The sequence below is a fragment of the Strigops habroptila genome, chromosome Z (genome assembly GCF_004027225.2).
Source record: "Strigops habroptila isolate Jane chromosome Z, bStrHab1.2.pri, whole genome shotgun sequence".
NCBI lineage: Eukaryota > Metazoa > Chordata > Aves > Psittaciformes > Psittacidae > Strigops > Strigops habroptila.
In genome coordinates, this window is record NC_044302.2 from 42,004,163 (window position 1) to 42,011,238 (window position 7,076).

Here is a 7,076-nt window from a genome sequence, read left to right on the forward strand (position 1 = left end):
GAAGCAGTGCTATAACAAGCCTAAGACAAGGAGGGTGCAAGAGGCAACAAATCCACTGGGGATCCACTGTCCCTAGCTCACGGGGATTGAGGTGCTGTGGCGGTGAGAAGGGGAGGGTGATTGAGGATGGAGGGTTCTGGAGGTGTCCTGGGAGAAGGAGTGTCAGAGGAAACCTGGGGTGTAACCACTGTGCCTGAACTCCTGGTGACTCCAGTGGCTGAGGTTTTAAGCCTGGTAACAAAAACCCAGTTGCAGGCTCCCAAGTGCTCAATTTTAGTCATCAGTGATAAAGTTATCATCTATTAAAGGAACTGTGGTTATGGAAGGGTGGGTGTCTGAAAACTCTTCCTATTTCTTAGAAGGCCAGACATGCTCAGCAGGCAGTGCCTTCCTCTGAAGCCACCCAGGAGCCACAGCAGAAAGCAATGCCCACATCCGTGGGGTGAGCCGGTGGTGCGGTGGGGCTGTTTTGCAGTCTGCAAGGAGAACACCTGCAGTGCTGTTATGCCACCACGGAGGGGGAGCTCCTTCCAAAGCATGAGTTGGGGAACTTAACACATCGCCCTTAAAACGGGTGGCAGCGGCTCCCAGCAGCTCTTCTTTGCACCCATGTCCTACATGTTACTCGATCCCTCTTCTGACTGTGGCCTGGCTCATGCTGCAGTGTGCCTTTTGGTTGCTGCAAGATCTGAAAGAGTGTCTTTCTGCTGCACTACTAATTAATTTGCTGCTTGTACAAATAATTCATGCGGCTTCTTCCTTCCTGCTTACCCTTGCTCTTTTTAAGTCACAGAATGTTTTGGGTTGGAAAGGACCTTAAGATCATCTAGTTCCAATCTCCCTGCCATGGGCAGGGATGCCTTACACTAGACCATGTCACCCAAGGCTCTGTCCAGCCTGGCCTTGAGCACTGCCAAGGATGGAGCATTTACCACTTCTTTGGGCAGACTGTGCAAGTGCCTCACCACCTTCACAGTAAAGAACTTCTTCCTTATATCTAATCTAAACTTCCCCTGTTTAAGTTTGAAGCCATTACCCCTTGTCCTATCACTACAGTCCCTAATGAAGAGTCTCTCCCTAGCACCCTTGTAGGACCCCTTCAGATACTGGAAGGCTGCTATGAGGTTTCCACACAGACTTCTCTTCTCCAGGCTGAACAGCCCCAACTTTCTCAGCCTGTCTTCATACAGGAGGTGCTCCAGCCCCCTGATCATCCTTGTGGCCCTCCTCTGGACTTGCTCCAACAGCTTCATGTCCTTCTTCTGCTGAGGACACCAGAGCTGTACACAATACTCCAAGTGGGATCTTGCAAGAGCAGAGCAGAGGGGCAGGATCACCTCCTTCAACCTGCTGGTCACACTCCTTTTGATGCAGCCCAGGTTTCTGGGCTGCGAGCGCACACTGAAGCCGGCTCATGTTCAGTTTCTCATCAACCAACACCCCCAAATCCTTCTCCACAGGGCTGCTCTGAATCTCTTCTCTGCCCAACCTGTAGCTGTGCCTGGGATTGCCCTGACCCAGGTGTAGAACCTTGCACTTCTCATTGTTGAACATCATGAGGTTGGCACTGGTCCACTTCTCAAGTGTATCGAGGTCCTTCTGGACCCCATTCCTTCCCTCCAGTGTACCACAGCTTAGTGTCATTGGCAAACTTGTGGAGGGTGCATCAATCACACTGTCCATGTCACCGACAAAGCTGTTGAAAAGGATCAGCCCCAACATTGACCGCTGAGGGACACCACTCGTTACCTCCAGTTAGACACTGAGCCGCTGACCACAACTCTTTGTGTGCGGCTTTCCTGACCTGATCCCTAGCTACCCGGATAATGCCCCTGTATTCTTCCCAGGCCACCTGTCCTTACTTCCACCTTCTATGAGCTTCTTTTTTCCCTCAGAGTTTTCTCAGCAGTTCCTTATCCATCCATGGAGGTCTCCTGGCCTTTTTGCCCCATTTCCTTCTTGTCAGGATGCAATGCTCCTGAGCTTGGAGCAGGTGATCCTTGAATATCAACCAGCAGTCATTGGCTCACCTGTCTCTCTAAATTTCATGTCTTCTCTGCCACCCTTCCTGAGGGTGAACAGTATCATAGTACATGACAGGGACTGCTGGAAGGACAAACTTTTTTAAAGCTGTCAAAAAGTTTACAGTGGTTAAATGTTTGTTTGGCTATATCATTATTAATTCCTTGTTAAGGATCTTGGAAAAAAAGAACTAACTCTTTAGGCAAAAACATGTTTCCATGTAACCTGACACATGCTAGATGCCTGCTCTTCTCTTAAATCTAAAACAATAGTCTTTTCTATCACAATCGACCCACACACTACTTAAAAAAACCTGCTTGTGCACAAACTTAGAAAAACAGAGATAGAGAAAATAATTTACTAATTTAATTATAAGATTTTAGTAAGACTTACAGTAAATAAGGTTTCAATTGAATTGGAAAAATATAGGTGATATGGGATAGTAACTGGAGGACAGCATATTTGCCAGGATGAATTGTACAGGGCACATGAAGGGTTTAGTAGATTCCAGTACTTCTATTAGAAAAATAGGATTCTAGCCCTTGCTCTGAATTTCCAACTGTGAACCAGATAGGAGGGAGCTCATGGATGAGGAGGAGTCTTTCTGTCCTGAGTGTAGCCATAAAACCTTTGGTCACTGGAGAAAAGGTGTTTTCCCCATGTGAAAAAACCCCTTGTTCTGTTGGGGGTTTTTTGCCTACTTGCTAGCCAGAGCCTAAGTGTTAAAAGCCAGAGAGGGTCCTGTGTGGGGAAGGCATCTGAACATGTCTGAACACAGAGGCACCCCTCTGTGTTCAGAAAAAACATGGGTTTTTTCTGAACCTGAAAACCCTGAAAAGACATGGGTGGTCCCGCTGCTTGGGGTGTGAGCCACAAGCACTCCTTGTCTCTGTGCCACTGTGTCACTGGGAAATGTCTTTTCCTTCACAAGAAAACACTTCCTTATGTTTCCCATTATGGTGTGCTGTGTTTACCTGGACATACTGGAGGACCTGCACCCCTTCCTCACCAGTGTTTCTCGCCCTGTATCATCACGTCTCATGTTGCTCCAGAAATGATATGAACAGCACAGGTTGCTGAGCCTGTGGGAAGGGGAAAGCTGGTGACCACTGACTGTAGAAATGACAGCGGAGAGACTAGCTGATCTGGGGGATTCTGTGACCTGCTCCTGCTCTGCTGCAGTAGGACATTGGCTAAGCCCTTTCACCTCTCCATGTCCCTCTTTTCCCATCCTTTCTCCAGAGTATTTAGACAGTGAATGACTTAGGGCAGGGCCTGTCTTTTCTTGGCAGCGTATATGTGTACAGTGACTAACATAACAGACCTGTGATTTCATCTGGGGCTGCTGCTTCAGTTCAAGTAGCACCCAAAATACATGTTTAAGCTCCAAGTAATTAATCTCTAAGTGGCATCTGCTGGTGCAAGGTGGAAGTCCCCTCTGTTATTGAGAAATCACAATATCTGTTCTGCGTTAGTGCTTCCACATGAAACCAAACACTTAAGGATCTTTAAGAAGTTTGGTCTCAAGAGCATAGGGTGTGTGGAAAGGGTTTATACTTTTTGAACATGTTGCTATGAACCTACTGTGCTTCAGCTTGCAGTCCTGCACATGTATGGCACGCTTCCCTAGTACTTGACAAATTCTTATAGTCTCTCATTAGGGATTTTTTGATAAGACTTTGCATTCCCATAATGCTTGTTCCAATTCCTCTCACCTCCCCAGGAGCACTCGACTAGGCAGAGGTACTTAAAAAAATCAACAGTGGGTTTTGTTTTTCTCTAACTATGCTATGGCTGCATCTTGTACTTGTGCAGAACCTTGGTGCCTGCTCAGGGGATGTACACCCAATGTGCTCCCTCAGCAGGCTCCCTTTGGGATGAATGTTAGAGGCATTTTCTCCACGCTGCTGGTGGTAAACTGCAGGCCCTGCTGTGAACAGTGGAACCATTCCCATTCAGCTGAAACAGAAATGGACTTGGTCCTTCAGTCTCTGCAGTCAGTTTATCTCCAGTTTAGTAATGAATGACATCACCAACCCTGTGCTGTAAGATTTGAGGCATTATTTTTACACCAGGCCACCCAGAAGCCAGGCAGTGAGAACAGAAATGCCACTGCTTCTTGTGCCTCCCAGAAACTCTCCCAGCCTCCCCACCAGGAGGGAAATATTACCCTGGTTTTGGCACGGGAAATGAAGGAATAGGAAAGGGAGTGGAGCTAATAACAAAGGGTAGCTGCAGACGCACTCATCACGAGAGACACACAGATGTCAGCCTTTCTCTCTGCCAGGGGATGTTCATGGAAGACAGAATTTTTGCCTGTCTTAATAGAGGATAAATGTAATTTTCTCCAGCCTTCAGTCAAAAGTAGAAAACTGCAGAGAAGAAGGGGTGTCTTGCTGCCAGCACATCTAGCCTCTGATTAAAGGTTCTTTTTCAATTTGCCATGGTGAGTGACAGAAAAACCTGTCTGTATGGGGCAACAGATCATCCTAGATGTGTTACACGTTGCAGACTAACTGCGTGAGATTGTTCTGATACTGCAGACACACTGAGATTGAACTGTGGATTAGCCATGCACCAGATACCTGACTTAACTTGCCATTATCCTAAAACATTGCGATGTTTAGCTTGCCAGCCAAGCATGCAAAATGAGATTACTGACATCAGGGTACAGTACGAAGAGGGATGGTCTGACCTGGAGAGCAACAGGGAGAGCAAGAGGGACTTCTTGCGTTTTTATGGGCTGACATCACATCTGGAAAGCTGCTGCCCTCTGGTGAGTCAGCATACAAAAGGCAATCATACGAGTCTGATCATCCAATCGCTTGGATGGAGGAAAATGTGCTGTTTCTGCCAGCAGACTCGTTATAACTAAGCCTCTGTCTTTACCAGGGAATTCTGAGAACACTGCAAAGAGCCCATGGATAAATCTCCACCTGTTTTCCTTCACTGTAATGTTGTTTGACATTTGCAGGTTTTCTAAGCTACATAGGTGTGTGTCGCCTGACGAGGTTTTACTAGCTGTGCTTTTACTGGATTGGCACAGGAATGTCTTTTTTTTTGGCTCTTGGCCCTGTGTGGTCTTGTTTATGCCTGAAGCACCAGAGTCCTGCTCCAGTATGAAGCATGATGGTGGGAACAATGGACCTGGCATACCCCTTTTTTGGACAGCTCAAATGTACTTCTCTATTCCTTTGCTGGTAGGAAAACCCAGAAGTTCAGACAAAGGGGATAAAAAGTAATTTTTTGTATCTTCTCTGTGGTTTGAAGTCTAGAATGGTTTCTTGCTTCTCTTTTACTGCTGGCTGCCATAGCTCTTGTGATGCCAAAAAAGATTTTTTTTTTTCAGGGTCTGATCTCTAATTCACTATGGATTTTACTAGTAGGGAAAAAAAAAAAAGATACCATGGTGTCATAATGATTGCAAATATCTACCTTTTCTAGTCATTGTCATGTCAAACAGGTAGAGCAGCTCGTGTGGTTTGCATTAAACACTCTGTTGTTTGCTGCTGCAAACACATTTACCATAGAATAGTAGAATAGTTAGGGTTGGAAAAGACCTTGAAGATCATCTAGTTCCATCCCCCAATTGAGAATTACTCATTCATTGGTTACCTATCACTATCTCAAATATTCTATAATGCCTTCCCCATGTTCTTTTCTTTTCCTTTCCATTTTTTGAGATGCAAAAGAACTCTTGAATAAAGCCTTAAAGATAGAGGCAAAGAGACTATTGTGCATCTGGGGAGAAGAGAGGGTAACTGCTACCATCTCCAAACAGCATGGACTATCAAGCTCGTGTAGTAATTTCTGTATCAACCCCACAGCTGTGTTTCAGTATGCCTGTGGAAAGATCATTCTTACTTGATGCTTCCATTGCTTACAAAATGCTTTCACTGGCAGGGAACCAATCACCACCTTAGTGACCAATCATCCTCTTTTTAAAAATTATACATCTTTATTACAGGTCTGATTCTGTTCAGTTTTAGATTCCAGCTATCAAATGACAACATGTCTTTTGATGAATTTGATGCTTGATTGAAAGAAGCATATGGTATTGGAAATGTCCCCCAAATGTAGGTTTGTACTGACAGGTTGTCACTGAATCACTCTTTAATTTTTTGTTGCATTAATCAGTGAGATTTCTCAAGTATCTCTTACACAAGGAAAATTTTCAAGACTGAGGATTGTTCTTGAGGCTTTTTTGCAGAATATATTCTGAAGTGAAGACATCAGGACTGAGCAGAGATTTCCAGGGTCTATCTGCAACTGCTGTAATATTTGCAAAAGTGACATACAGCCCTAACCCTTGTTAACAGATCTCCCTGACTTCTGGTGAGACTTAGGCTCATATTTCAGATATGCTTTTAATAGTAAGAATTGGCACCACCATCTTGTTGTGACTATAGCTTTATGAGTTTTGTGTGTCAAGTTCTTAGGAAGGCCTCAAATAGCTGTTTTCAGTTGGATGAGATTCACACATGGGAAGTGCCAGTTACTGGGAGAGTTAATCTATTCTTAGGGAAAAATAAGAATCGCCCTAAAGTGAGTGTGTAAGACAGGGATCAGCTGCCACCTGAAACTGACTGTCTCTGAGTGCAGAGGAACCCCAAACTGTTGTGGTAGCCTCACTTCCTGATTTTTAATTCCTGAAGGAGAGAAAAATTCCAAATAACTTTACTGTGCTGTGTGATTTGAACAGCATCATAGCTTTATGTCTAATGGTGGTGTTTCTCTATCACCAGTGAAAACAGGATTATTGCAAAGCATTCCACAGCTCTGGAGTTCTGCGGGGACTGGTGTGCAAGCAAGAGAAATTTAGACTCTTGTGGTGAAGCATTCAGGCTATCGCACAGGGAGCACCCTGACGTTAGCACAAACACCCAGGCAGCAGCCTCTGCCTGAGGTGGCAAGACAGATAAATCCTTCTCCTCCCTTTTTGCTCCCTCCCCCTTCCTGCACAAAAAAACCCTGCCCAGCTGAAGCCTGTCTAGAGAATTGCAGGGAATAGGCTATTTTTATTTCAGCTGCATCCTAGTAGTGTGCAGGGACAA